This window comes from Schistocerca piceifrons, chromosome 6 (assembly GCF_021461385.2).
Source record: "Schistocerca piceifrons isolate TAMUIC-IGC-003096 chromosome 6, iqSchPice1.1, whole genome shotgun sequence".
Classification (NCBI taxonomy): domain Eukaryota; kingdom Metazoa; phylum Arthropoda; class Insecta; order Orthoptera; family Acrididae; genus Schistocerca; species Schistocerca piceifrons.
The window spans coordinates 476,115,661-476,131,501 of NC_060143.1; the positions used below are offsets into that span (position 1 = coordinate 476,115,661).

Consider the following 15,841-nt stretch of genomic DNA (forward strand, 5'->3'; position numbering starts at 1 on the left):
TGACTGTGTAGAACGTTAAAATCATTGGGATCGAATTGATGAACTTCTGGCTGCTTTCGTGTGGAGAACTAGTAAACTGTCCTTACCCCGCATCAGAATTAGTTTGACAGTATATACGGGCATGATAGCCTTTAATAACATGTTTTGGATGCAATAAAGCATAATATGTTGAACTTCAAAACATTTTCAAGCAAGTTCTTTAGAATATCGAAGGTTCGAAATTTTGCGAGCTTACACACGCTGGTTCGAATCTTGTGTTATGCGGCCTTTGCTTGGAAGGTATTTACTCGGTGTTTGTTCAATGCTGCTTTTCATCGGCTGAGTGTCTACCAGCGCACAGTGAAGGGGAGCCAAGAGGAAGCCCATCGACGTAGGTGGACTGAATATAAGGGATGAGAAGTTGTAACCCGCTCCACCACAGACTCTCTGCTTATTTACAAGAATAATAGGGTACAATCTAGGTTTGTAACTCCATTCGACCAGAATTATGATGCTTAACACATTAAAGTAGGTTACACTGTGACGGAGGTCTCGCTTTCACCGAGTTTTGTGTACGTTTTAAACTTCTGTACACTTTTGTCTCGAATGATTGATTGAATTGAACCTTGTGGTGGTTACTCTTCGTTCTGTAGCTGAATGAGCCAGGAATAACGTCCGGAAATCGCATTTCCCTATGGGTACCACTAAATGTGACTCTGTAGAACCACAGATGATGAATCACCTAACGGATTGTGAACTGTGCCCTTCCTTTCACGCAGAAGAAAATCTTCCGCTATCGACTGCAAGCACAATTGAAACTACATGGTTTTGACCAACAGTGGTGTAATTTGATTATTCTTTCGTTCATTTAGCTGTAGTAGTAATTACCATGTGTACTATTTGTTTCTGACTCGACTATATAAATTAATTGTAGCTTTCGAAAAGCAGTTTTACAGAGGTACAATATCTTAAAAATGAGTTGCATTAGATATTGTATTACATTTGTAAACAGGTGGATCATAAAAACAGGAAAATAATTTGGCCTAGTGGTAACAGTTGCTGATTACTGAAGCGAAGATTTCAGTTAGATTTCGAGTAACCAAGTAAGACTTTTCTTTCGTGGAAGGTTGGGAACGCCGTCTACTCAGCGTAGTGCTATCAAGTCAGAAGCTGCTTGAGTAAAGAATAAATAAAAAATAAATAAAAATAAAAATGAAAATTTAGCATGCAAGAGGTCGAAGTGCCATCAAATCGAAAGGCTCCAGGATTTTAGCCTTACTTTTTTTTATCTGTAACGGCTATGGGTGATGAATTTCATTATTACCAGTGTAAGACGCAATATATGCGGATATGCTTCTGCAAAAACCGCCAGTGTTTTCTATTAACAATAATTACGCTGATAAGCCAAACCACCGCGACGTTAGATGGCGCTAGGTGGCGTTGCGGCCACATGACGCGGTAAGAAAAGTATGTAACCGCAGCAGACACCAATGGGGCATCACCCTCGCAAAGATATGGGCTCCAAATGGGAAAAACCATTGAGGTAAGCGACTTTGACACAGGGCAAATTATTATTACGCAGAGTCTGTGAACCGGGAACGGCCTTGCTGCAGCGGATACACCGGTTCCCGTGAGATCACCGAAGTTAAGCGCTGTCGGGCGTGGTCGGCACTTGGATGGGTGACCATCACGGCTGCCATGCGCTGTTGCCATTTTTCGGGGTGCACTCAGCCTCGTGATGCCAATTGAGAAGCTACTCGACCGAATAGTAGCGGCTTCGGTCACGAATACCATCATAACAACCGGGAGAGCGGTGTGCTGACCCCATGCCCCTCCTATCCGCATCCTCCTCTGAGGATGACACGGTGGTCAGATGGTCCCGATGGGCCACTTGTGGCCTGTAGACGGAGTGGTTTAGAGTCTGTGAACCAATATCTCTAATACGGGGAAGCCGGTCGAATGTTCACATGCTAATTTCATGATCATCCGTAATAAAGGGAGGTAGAAGGGCAGTGAAACTACCTCTAGGCGCTAAACGGTTGGACTTTCACGACTCTTCACAGAACATGGGCTTCGGAGGCTTGGACGTGCAGAGTGGCTACACGGTTTGAGGCGTCATGTCACGGATTGCGCGGACCCTCCCGCCGGAGATTCGAGTCCTCCCTCGGGCATGGGTGTGTGTGTTGTCCTTAGCGTAAGTTAGTTTTAGTTTAAGCAGTGTGTAAGTCTAGGGACCGATGATGTTCAAATGTGTCTGAAATCTTATGAGACTTAACTGCTAAGGTCATCAGTCCCTAAGCTTACACACTACTTAACCTAAATTATCCTAAGGATAAACACACACCCATGCCCGTGGGAGGACTCGAACCTCCCCCGGGACCAGCCGCACAGTCCATGACTGCAGCGCCCCGAGGCCGCTCGGCTAATCCCGGGCGGCTAGGGACCGATGGCCTCAGGAGCTTGGTTCCTTAGGAATTCCCACACACACATTTGGAGGCTTGTCTGCTCTGTAAAATACGGTAGATGGTGATCTGTGGCATCTCTGCCGAAAAAGCACATTGCTGGTGCACGCACAAGTGTTTCGGAGCACACCGTTCATCGCATATTATTGAACATGGCGCTCCGCAACAGACCACCCTTACGTGTTTACATGCTGGTCGAACGACATCGTCAATTATGACTGCAGTGGGTACGGGACCATAGGGATTCGACCGTCATTTAATGGAAACACGTCGGTCCTACGAGTTAATCACGTTTTTCATCGTCTCCACAAACACCGTCATCGAGGTGAACGGCCGCTTGAAACGTGCTGCGCGCCTCGGACGCCGGCTGGTGCGAGAATCAATAAGCTATGGAAACCATTTTCCTGCGCTTGCGTGGGACCTGTGGTAGATGCTGACAGAGATGCTGACAACAGCGATTGAATCCATTCATGCTTGCTGTCTTCCCCGACGGTGATATCTTTCAGCAATATAACTGTTTGTGTATCTGAGTCAGAACCGAGTTACAGCGGATTCAGAAGAATTATAGTGAACTCAGTGTCACGGCGACCAAATTCGCCTGATGTAAATTCTACTGACTCCACCTGGGACGCTATCCGGCGCCTCCCGCGTACGCAAATCAGCGGCCCTTTATTTACGCGAATTATATGATCTGTGCGTAGACTACTAATGCCAAATCCCTCCAAAAACCTACCATCAGACTTTCAGATTTCTAATACGCAGAATCAGTGATGTATTTCGTTTCAAAGACGGACAAACAAGCTATAATCAGGTGTCACAATGTTTGGCTCACCAGTGTATTTGATGGGGGCCTCCCACATAACGGGTACTACACAAATAGAAAAAGGAACTCATGACTAATGTAGATACTTTGATGTTCGCACTGCGAAAGATATTTGGAAAATTTTTCAGTGTACATTGTAGGTGATAAAATTACAATTAATTTAAAAACCTGCTCAGAAGTACGCAACAGCTTCAGCTTGAGGCTTTCCAGTACATTTACACGGTGGCTGTTTTGGAAATAATATCAGTAAAAGGAATGGTACAAGGGAGGACTTGTGTAGCTCACGTCTTTTTCCGTCCGAAAACTCCCAGTTCATTCCCATACGGTTTGTAGAGCTGATGTGCAAAGGTCTGACATCTTGTGGTCAGAGACGTTTAGACAAAAGATATTTGCCACTTATACGGACCTTTTAGTCGATCAACGGAGAGATGATGCTTGAGAAGATGGAGGACAGTGTTTGTCATGCAACTAGAAGGAAATTATTCGGTCAGTTGACATGATTATGTGCGGAAACGAAAAACCTTTGATTCTTTTGTTTATCACAGTAGTTGTCAGAGGTCACATGGCAGATTGTATCTTTTGGGGCGCAGAAATACCAGTAAACTTGGACTGTGAATGTTATGTTATGCAGAATATTAGTAACATATAACTTACAAAGAACCTTAGCTTCATTTATACAACACGCCAATGGAGTCACGAAACAACAAGTCGGTGTTTGAGAATGATGGAGCATCTGTCGGTATTGAAATATGCCGAAATGTGAAGAAGAAAATGGTGGATGTTTCATTTCTCGCCGTCCGGGGTGGCCGAGCGGTTCTAGGCGCTACATTCTGGAACCGGTTGGTTGGTTGGTTGGTTTGGGGAAGGACACCAGACAGCGTGGTCATCGGTCTCATCGGATTAGGGAAGGAAGTCGGCCGTGCCCTTTCAGAGGAACCATCCCGGCATTTGCCTGGAGCGATTTAGGGAAATCACGGAAAACCTAAATCAGGATGGCCGGACGCGGGATTGAACCGTCGTCCTCCCGAATGCGAGTCCAGTGTCTAACCACTGCGCCACCTCGCTCGGTATTCTGGAACCGCGCGACCGCTATAGTCGCGGGTTCGAATTCTGCCTCGGGCATGGATGTGTGTGATGTCCTTAGGTTAGTTAGATTTAAGTAGTTCTAAGTTCTAGGGGACTGATGACCTCAGCGGTTAAGTCCCACAGTGCTCAGATCCATTTGAACTATTTCTCTTAATGATAGTGCCACTTTGTGTCCGCTCAATTCTTGTGGAGCTTTCACTGCGTAGAGGTACTTGGCGGAATCAAGTTGCAAAGGCGCCTAAATCCATTTATCCGTGATGAACGGTCGGCACTAGGATCTTCCATTAAGACAGCGCTGACCATGAAAATGACTGAACAACTTTAATAATCTCGAACATAGCTTCTATAGCAATCACCTTGCACTACGTGTCTCTAGAAATTCTTCAGAGATTAATGCTGTGCTGATAACGTGCGTGATGTTGGTAGAGATACCCTTGATGCAGCGGTTCTTGGTGAAACTGGTTTAATGATTGTGGTGGGAAAGCAGAAAAACAAAGAAGCCTGCACTGAAAAACTTGTCTACACAATTTTCCCACGAAACATTAGTGAGGTTCGTACATATGAGAACAACAGTGTAAGAGGTATGCGCTATATGCGCTGCCTGCAACAGGCAAGACTTAGGAGAGTCTCTGACCAGAGAGCAGTATGTAGTTAGTGGTCGCTAGTCGGCATTAGTCTGTGCTAGTCTTCAGTAGTCTTCAGCAGTCAGCGTGAGTCGGCAGTAGTCGGCGGTAGTCGGCGCGTGTCTGCGCTTGTGTGCAGTCTGCTCTGGTCGGAACTCTGGAGCATGAGTATTATTGTAGAAGGTAAAGAAGCAGCCTTTCGCATATCTAATAACGTATGTTAACTGTCATTTAATTTCTTTCAAAAAATGCCCCAATAATAATTTTTATAATATAAAGTAATTAAAAAAAGCATTCATTTCAATTTAAAGATTTTATCCAATGAATAATTAATTCCTTTCACGAGTCACAAAACATAGGCCAGCATTGCACGGAGCTGTGCCGAAAAATTTTAGGTAAGAGCAGATATATTTGCAGTTTTTATTGAGGTAAGAAGTTTTCCTTTATTTTTCTATTCAGAATACAGGGCCGTGGCGCAGCGCTGCTGTCGCCATAAAATTTACCAGGTTACTGAATTTTTTAATTATTTCCTGGTTTAGGAATTGAATTTTGTGGTTACGTTAAACGTGAATGCATTTCTGCACGGAGACTATAAATGGGAACCAATTTTGTTCAGAGGTTTTAATATTTAAAATTCATTTAATTCTTATTTCCGTGGGTAGTTTACACTTGGTTCACATTTTAATATTTTTGTGGGGAGAATACACTTGGTTCATTTTAATATTTTTGTGGGGAGGCCAGGATCGTATTTCTTTGTGAATCTTCTGATAAGTAATCACATATCTGCTCTTATTTATTTAAACGTAGTTTGCATCTGGCGCAACGCATTTACTAATTTGTCACTCTTTCTTTCACAGGTCATAGGCAATATGTTGCTCTTTGTTGTAATTGTGTTTGTTGCATTTTGCATTGTCTTTGTTTCATTTGTGAATAATTTTGATTTGTGAAAAATGCCGCGAAAAACTGTTAACAGTACATCGCGATGTGCAATGAGCGAAATAGCCGTCTCTAATAATTTGACCGATAATATTTGCGACACTCAGTGTAATGATGATAGTCCTCCATTTACAGACAATCAGTGCGTACCGACCACTAATAATGATTTTGATCCTAATGATGAACAAATAAATTCAATTCTGTCCTCTGTCAATTTAACGACAATTGATGACGCGGCACGTTCCGTTACAATGAACGTTGTGCAGCTTGATACACCCGGTTTGCAAAATTTACGTAATGAACAGATAAATGTTTCTAACGAAAATGAACAGTGTAATCAGAATACGTCAGATTTATTTGATTCCGAGGTAGTGACTAACAGTGCACATCCGATTGGCAAACCTTTTCGAGAATCACAGAATGACCCAATGATTATACAAAACGTAACAATTGCAGGTACGCCATCAAATAGCACAGTGAATAGAGCCGATAATTTTGGCTGGGATCAAGTTATGGCATTATTACGACAAATGAATGAAAAAATAGACAGCAATTCCAAACAGTCGAATGATAAGCAAGACAGCAATCACAAATAACTTAGTGAACAGAATAAACAAATTAATGAAAAACAAGACAACCTTAATGAAAATTTCAAACAACTTAATGAAAAACAAGACAACCTTAATGAAAATTTCAAACAACTGAATGAAAAACATGACAACCTTAATGAAAAATTAGACAACAATTCCAGACAGCTTAGTGAACAGATTACAGCCGTTGCCGCGCAATGTCATGATACTAAGGAACAATTACGTGAGAAAATTAAGGCTTGTGCTAGAAACAGTAGTGAAGAAATTAGATCTGTGGCACAAGAATTAAATAATAGACATGCAGATACAACTAAATTACTTAAGAGACGAAATTAATGCAGTCGGTAAACAATGCTCTGAAAACGCAACACAGTTACGCGACGAGTTTAAATTAATGTCAGCAGAACTTTCGCGCACACTGGCTGCAAAAGTAGACGCGAAATTCGACCAACAGAATAGTCAAATTGACGAACGTTTTAATCACCACCTACAAAACAGTGAAACGCGTTACCGTAAATTCATACAGGAACAAAATGAAGTAAAACGACAAGTTAAGGAAACAATTACTGCACAGAGACAGGAAGATAAACGTAAATTGTTTACGAAAGCAAAAACATACGTAGACAACAATATTGCTACAGTATCAGACGAAATTAATACTATCAAACAATTGAACACCGAATTGCGTGATGAAATTTCCGATCTTAAATCAAAAACAGATACACACATAGTACACTTTCAGACAGTGACCGACAGACTTGAACAATTAGAACTAATACAGGATCCCGATGTCATCAAAGCAGACGTTAAAAAACTGAACGAAACCACACGTAAAAACAAAAACAGATTAATGCTTGTGACACTAAAAACGATGATCAGGTAAAAATACTGACTGAAAAATATGATGAATTGGACGGTGGTATTGAAATTATTGAAAGTAATAATGACAGCAAATCAGACGATACTTCACCGATTTCGTTTAATCAAACACCTGAATTCCAAAATTTACAGCAGACAATCAGTGAGATAGATGCGTCCAATGATACATTACGTAGAAAATTGTCAACTTTACAGCAATAGGTAACAGAGATGAAAAATGTTTCAGCCTTTAACACATCACAGCAGACGGCACTTTGCGAACATTTGTCAGACTCACACAGCCAGTATAATTTAGATAATTTACAGAGAGTACGTGAGTTAGATTCCGAACAGTCACAGACAAATAGATTCTCATACGATCCTGAACTTGTTCGGACATACAGAGACGATAATGTTGATTATAAGCAATTTTTATCCGTAAAAAAATCTAAGGTATTTGAAAATGACAGAGCACAGGTACACGCTTTGAAATGGATACGTCGATTTATTTTTGTATTTTCACCAGCATTTCGTGTAATGCAGAAACTAGCATTGGACTGGATACAACAACTTGCTTTTGAATTTTTACTGCCATTGCCTGTAACGCAGAAACTGAAATTTATTTGCAGCGCGTAATAGACCTCAGGGGATTCATTACGCTTCGATGAATATATGCCGTAGCGTGCACAGGACCCCGAGCTGTAGTAGTGCTATTTCATCTTTAGTTTTCTGTACTGCTGTCTTCTCTTCTACTATCCTTTATATCTATTAAAACAGCTCTTTAACTATCGATCTATCTATAATTATGAAAGTGTAAAGAAAACCCGATACGACAAGTTTTATCTGAATGTGACATTTATCATTAGACGCTCCAGAAATGACAACCACGAGAACTTTAATACCAGACAAAAATTTAATCATCAGTATGTGTAAGATTATCAGCAACAGGAACCACATTTTGGTAACAATAGAGGTTTTTCACAACAACAGCAACAAAACCAACCGGTTAGCATACCTAACCAACAATGTAATGTACAAGGTCAACCAAGCTTTAATGATTCGCCGCCTGCACGTAAATGTCAGCTCCAACAAATAGTAACGCACAGCAACAAGGAAATCAGTACGTACAGAAAACACACTATTTCAGTTCCTATCGCAGTGCACCGTATAGAAATGACTATCATGACAGACGTAAAAGTAATGAGCACAATTTTCAGCGTACGTATAATAACAGTCGGTCTTACCAACAGAAAAATCATCCGCAACAACAAATTATCAAGAATGAACCAGACAGTAGATATCATCCCGAACGTAATACGTCAGGAAGAAATAACAGAACAGTACAAATAGTTGAAATGCCACAGCATCCTGCCGAAAATAATAGCACGTCAGATAGAATTTGACTAAATTCTGTACAGGTTGCATCTTCCAGTAACGCAAGCAATACTTTTGACACAGAGAATCATGTTCACGAAAATGTTATTACTTTTGACGACATCCGAGACACTCTTTTGCAGGAAAGACCAGTTATTCAAAAAACCATTTCACACCCTGCCATCGAAGTAAAAATTGGATCATCCAAATTTTCAGCAGTAATTGATTCTGGATCTCCTATGTCAGTCATAAATGAGGAAACTTTCAACGAATGTAACAAAGAGAATAGCTATCCTACGTTACCATTAGGCAAAACTAAAGTAAAAGGAGCAGTATCTAGTAAAGGAGTAGATGTTAAGTTACAGACACATTTATCATTTTGTATTGCAGGTCATACATTTCACTCAAATTTTTGGATTGTTCCTTTATTGACGACAGACGTTATTTTAGGTACGAATTTTCTGGTACAACACGATGCAGTTATTGACTTTCAAAACTCCTATTTAATGTTAAAGGATGAAAATGTACAACTGGCTTTAGAATTTCAGCACTCTTTAAGAACAAACAATTAATCGTACAGAGGTCATTCCGCATCACGTAACATAGACTGTCATTCCACATTGTTAACAGATACGTACGTACACAACTATAATACTCCACATGAAGCCGACTATGACGTTATACAGATGATTTCTGATAAAGTTAAACAGAGCAGTGAAAATACAAACGACGAACGTACGCAACTACCCAAAATTCTTTTACAGCAAGCTCCAGTTTTTGACAACGTTCCTGGTACTATGTCCGGTTTTATGTATGAATTTCAAGTTAAACAGCACGACACATTTAAAGCCAAACATTATCCCATTCCATATATTCACAGAGAACAAGTTAAAAAAGAATTGCAAGCTATGCTTGACCAAGGAATTATTGAACCGGCAGTTAGTCCGTACATAAACCCGCTCCATATTGTTAAGAAAAAGGATGGTTCACTTCGCCTCGTACTTGATTCACGGCACATCAATGACATTATTATTAATGAAACAGATCGCCCACAGACACTAGAAGAACTTCTACAGAAATGTCATGGTACTGCTATTTATTCCACATTAGATTTGAAATCGGGATTTTGGCAAATTCAACTCCATCCGGACTGCAGAAACTACACGGCTTTTCTCTGTGTTGGTGACTGTTATCAATTTTGTAAATTACCGTTCGGTTTAACTATTTCTTCACCAGCATTTATTCGCGGTTTGAATACAATACTTCCGACAGAACTTAAAAGACAGAATCACAACGTATGTAGACGACATTCTTATTGCAGAAGCTAACTGGTCTGAACACAATCTGATTCTTGAACAACTGTTACGATTTTTTCGTGCACAAGGACTCACAGTTAATCTCAGTAAATCGCACTTTGGCAACACATCTATAAAATTTCTTGGACATGTAACTTTAGCAGAAGGCATTGCGCCTGACCCGGAAAAACTTCAAGTTTTGCGTGACATTACTGTTCCTACGACGAAGAAACAACTACGTAGCTTTTTGGGTTTAATTAACTTTTTTCGTAAATTTATTAATTACTCTGCTTTAGACATCCCTAGATTTTGTCAATTGACAGGTAAAAACACTATTTGGTCCTGGGATAGGCAAGCACATTCTGAATTTGTGAACCTGAAAGAAGCTTTGTTGGATGCACCACTTTTATCACACCCAGATCTTACTAGAAATTTTTCCATTGCCACCGACAGTTCTAACACCGCTTTAGGCGTATACATTTTTCAGGAAATTGAAGAAGATGGCACTACAGTAATTAAAAACATCGCCTTTGCGAGTCGCATTCTGTCACTTGCTGAACGCAATTATTCTGTTACAGAATCTGAAACATTATGTGTTGTATGGGCATTTACGAGATTTCGGCATTTTCCTTATGGAAGACATACGATCGTTTACACAGATCATAGAGCGATACAGTTTTTACTTTCCGCTAAATTTACACACGACAGATTAAGTAGATGGAAACCTTATTTGCAGGAATGTAATTTTACAATTGTCCACATTCCCGGTACACAAAATATTGTAGCAGACGCACTATCCCGTTCTCTCAGCAACAATCAGCAAGACATCGCAACCAACTTCTGCAAAGCAAATTTCAGCGTCATGTACATTCAACAAGTTGCATTTTGTAATCTCCCCACGGAAAATTACCCTCTACCACGCAATTATTAATAATGGTCAACCAAATCATCCACATGTATTTACGTTTGAAAAGTATCTGATCAGATTTTCTAGTAATATATGCGCCGACAGCTCGTCGACGCCAAAGTATTTTTCTAGTACGTTTATTCTTTGGAACAACAGAGGTACAGAAACGTATGCTCCATGGTTATTATAGAGAGAGAGAGAGAGAGGAACAGCTTCGGAAGTATCGGTTGGAAGATTGTCGGATTGCTAAAGGAGATTTATTTACTCTTCTTCGCGCTAAAGCGAGCTAGGAAAGTTTGTGCCGCTAGCGTGAGAGATAAAGAGAAAACGGAACATGTACGAAAATGGATTCAATATACAATTTTCCTCAGAAATAAGGTTTGTGACCATTTTATTCTAGAGTGAATGACGAATGAGTTCTCTGTCTGAACCATTGATGATTGTCTGGGCCCTGTAATTAATTGGAAAGTTTCAGCTGTGACGAAGAGAGCCTGCAATCTCTGAGTTTTTTGAAATCGTCCAAAAAGGCTTCGTCCACATCTGAAATTTTAGATCTGTCGTAAACTGAACGAATTGTTCAAACGATCGATTTTCCCAACTGAATGCAGCGCTTAATAATAATAACAAATGTAAAGATCTTTTCTAGCAAGCCAGCCGCTGAATATTAAGACGAAGGGCTCCACCAGAGATTCTACTAGGCTGAGTTCACGTAAATAATATATTTAAACTGTACACAGATAAAGGACAGAGAGAGAGAGAGAGAGAGAGAGAGAGAGAGAGAGAGAGAGAGAGTGAGAGAATCCTCCATTAGCATAATTGTTTCTCTGTCTTTTCACGGATCAGCCTAACTAGAAAACACGAAGCCCTGACTTTATTGTACCGATTTATGTGTGAGAGGGAAAGAGCGATAAAGGCGACAGATACACTTCTGTACAGACAAAACATTACACCAAGTTAGCGGCAAGCTGCATTCACATAGACTTTCATCATTTACAGAGTAGAATTCATTATAATGGCCAATCCGTGACAGGACACGTTTTTGGACGTTTTTAAAATAATTTTGTTCTCTGTTTCATGTGAACTACGACGAGACAACTTAACTTGGAAAAGAGAAGAAATACTCGCAGGCAAATTAAGTCCATCTACAAATAAAAGCAGCACGCTGGGCGCAGAAAAGGGCCAGATCCATAATTTTTTAGTAAAGCTTGCTAGTATTGAGGAAGTACACGTAGGTTTGAACATTTACTAATTGTGTTCATGCTAGACGTAGATTGATTGAACTGCCCTAGTTGCATTTACCTGTAAAAGTACAATAAGAAAGTAGCCACAGAAGTATTCTTGTGTGAAGGGAGATATATACATATTGACTGTAGAACATTTATATGGCTTTAACCAGGGCAATGTTTAAGATGAGTCAAGCAACACGCAACAGCCCTCAGCTGTTAGCACTAATGATAATGAGGTAGTAAGAAGTGTTGTAGGACCGATCGCGACAGATAGCGCAATAGAACGCCCGGTAGACACGGCTGGAGATGTAACAGCAAGTACGCAACATGGATTAGATCCATTGGTCATTATCATGAGGCAGATGCAGATGTTAACTGAGACCATGAATAATATGAATACGAAATTAGCCTCAGTTACTGAAGGGCAAAATCATTTGAATACGAAATTAGCCTCAGTTACTGAAGGGCAGGAAAATTTGAAAACCGACATTAACGCGAAGTTCGCCTCAGTTAATGAGGGGCAGGAAAATCTGAAAGCTGAGATTAAGCAGCAGTTACACGACAGTTTTTCCGAATTAGAGCAGCGGATAGAGGCGAAGACAAAAGAACTTAACTGCACAAATAGAATTGGTTAAAGCTCAATGTGAGGAATCTACTCAACGCGTACGTGTAGAAATGAAGGAGTATGTGGCTATTAAGATAGATACCGTACGCGAACAGATGGAAATGGTTCCGCAGTTAGTACAAAAGCAAGATGCCATGTCATGTGCAATTGCGCAACTTCCTGAATTGGCACGTACGCAGACGAACCTAAACGAAAGTGTGGAACATCTGACAGAACGTCAAGACGTTATAGATCACCAGATTAATGTATTAACGGGTAAATTATCCGAAATCACATTAGAAAACAAAAGGCTAATGTGTGAAAACGTTGAGCAAAATGTTAAAGCAGCATTCCAGAGTCTATGTGGCAAACAGGAAGAGAACTTGTTTGCGAAAGGACTTGAGGAAGTGCGACAGCAGTTAGGGGCTGATTTCGAGCAGTGGAAACAAACGATAGCAGAGTCGATAAGCGTTTCACAACAAGGCTCAGAACAAATGAATACAGGCCAGCAGCAGAAGTCGGCAGCGACGATAGAGCCAGTTACTGCACATTCGCACACAATACCGACTTGTGCGAGTAACTCGAATATTAAATTGCCACGAGCTAGTTGTTCGCGTGAAGTTTTATCTGACGGAGATTACGAAAGTCTTTGCCATGCTGAAGAAAAAATGATAAAGCATCGGCAATTCCAGATTTTTAACACTGACAAAAGGGGGGTCCATCCGATTGTTTTTATCCGAAGTTTTAGAGGAGTGCTACCCAGAAATTGGTTGGAGTGGCAGAAGATCAGTTTCGTTACTGGGTATATACAAGGTTCGGGGGCGATCTGGGCCTCCGACATGACTTCTGTTTGCTCGACCTATGACGATTTTGAGAAAGCATTTTTAGCAAAATTCTGGTCAGAAGGGGTACAGGAACGCCTAAGGCAGGAGGTGCTCTACCCAGAGCCATTCTCTTTTTCAAAAGGAAGCCTTAGGAAGTATTTTGAAAAATATATAAACAAAACTAGATATTGGGACAGACCTATGCCTTTGCCAGACATAATAAACATACTTACGGCAAGACTACCAACTAGTATACGGAATCAATTAATTTACGGCAACGATAAAGACCTGGAGTCGTTCCTCACGACGTTAGATCATATAGACATTATAGAAGAGAACAACCAGAAAGCCCGTAACAACAGATTCCAATATAGGGAGATAGAACCTCCGCCAAATGGTAGGCAAGTAAACGCACAGAGATCGATAAATAGTGGAGAAACCCCTCAAAATCTCAACAATAATACCGGCAATAGTCCTGCGAAGGCCTATCCAAGGAACAACAGGAATGGGAAACGATACAATCCCGTATGGGGGAACGAAAGGAATTTCAGACCGCAAGCCTGGAACAATAACGATAATAGAAAGTGGAATCAACCGGGGGGAATAAACTCAAATAACCAACATCAGTGGGGACGGACATCTACGAATCAACCGGTAATTACCGAAGTGATGGACGATGTCAACCGACAGGGGAATCAAAATCCACCAAACTTGTAAGGACCCACTCGTGCCCCGGAGGAGCGGTCAACAATAGGTTGAGGGGCAACAGGATATGTGTACCCATGCTAACGTATAATGATGGACGATTACTGGCAGATGAATTGACCGAGGACTTAGAACTCCAAGATGAGGATAAGGAACAGGTGGCAGTAGCCGAAGTGCAAGTCATTTTGGAGACTGTACCTATAGTGGCGGTTTTGGACACAGCTGCAACCACGAATGTTATTTCGGAGGCTCTATTCAACAAGATCAGAAATATAAGACGAGTACCAATTTTTCCAGTTCAAAATTGCAGAATAATAGGCGCCGTTGGGACTAGATCGGCTAATGTAAAAGTGCAGTCACTACTTAGTGTAGAAGACGGAAATGTAGCAATATTAAGCACATTCCTTGTTGTAAAAAATTTGGTGGTAGACTGCATTATAGGAGTCGACAGCCTACGTCAATACGGATGCAGAATAGATTTTAAAATAGGAAAAATTTGGTTAAATGTAAATAAACAAGAAATTGAGTTGGACTTGTTGAAAAAGGAAAGCCCTACCAGAAAATATAATAGTGGGATCAGTGTGCAAGTAATTAGGACTGCACAAAATTCTAAACAGCACGTAAATAATGAGTTCCAAGTCAAAAGAGACATCGGTCAATTAGTGTATGAGAAGTTAAATGAATCCGACTGCATTATTGAAGAGCAGAAGAAGCAGCTCCAAGAATTATTATTAGTGTATGAAAACGTGTTTGACGAAAGGCCAGGAGTTATTAAGGGATACATATGCCATCTCTACGTTAAGCCACACGAAACGTATTGTAGAACTTTCTATCCTGTTCCCTGGAGGTTAAAGGCTCAAGTTCAAAAAGAAATAGATCGCATGTTGAAATGGGGTTTGATCGAACCCTCTACAAGCCCATACTGCTCCCCATTGTTGGTCGTGCCAAAAGCAAAATGAACGATCGTAAAAAAAAAAAAACATAATAATAAACTGTGTGTGTAGTGATAGAAACCTTTAAATTGAAATAGTTAATCAGTGACATAGAGTATAGAAATAGTGACTAACTATGAATATCAAGTGTTGTAAAGAAGATAGTGGAGATAGGCTTCACCTGTGGTTTGGGTGAACATAGAACTTTAGCATTGCTAATGTCATTAAGAATGATTAAAGATCTAACTGACCGTCAAGAAGATTGAAATGTTTCCCGTAAATGACGTTGAATAATCAAAAGAGGTTCCGAGTGAATATTCATATATAATCTCATGTGAACGCTTACATGTGTAAACGTGTGAAGGGATGTGGTGTGGTAGTGAATCGCGAGTGACGGTTAACGCCGCAAAGATAATTTCCCGCTCAAAACAGTTGACGTCGGCGCGAGAATTAAAATCGATATAGACGATACAGATATGCTTTGTAAGAGACTCGCACCAAACGCGAGGATAAACTGATTCATGTTGAACTCTAAAAGGAATAGGTGTTATAATTAGAAGTTAAGAGGTTTTAATTTATTAATGAATGATTAAAGAAAGTAATATTCATAGATTCAG

At 40.5% G+C, this 15,841-nt stretch overlaps 1 pseudogene; it reads left to right on the forward strand.

Moving 5' to 3' along the window:
- Positions 1-1,573: 1,573 nt before the first annotated feature.
- On the forward strand, positions 1,574-1,691 carry LOC124803878 (annotated as a pseudogene).
- Positions 1,692-15,841: the final 14,150 nt, after the last annotated feature.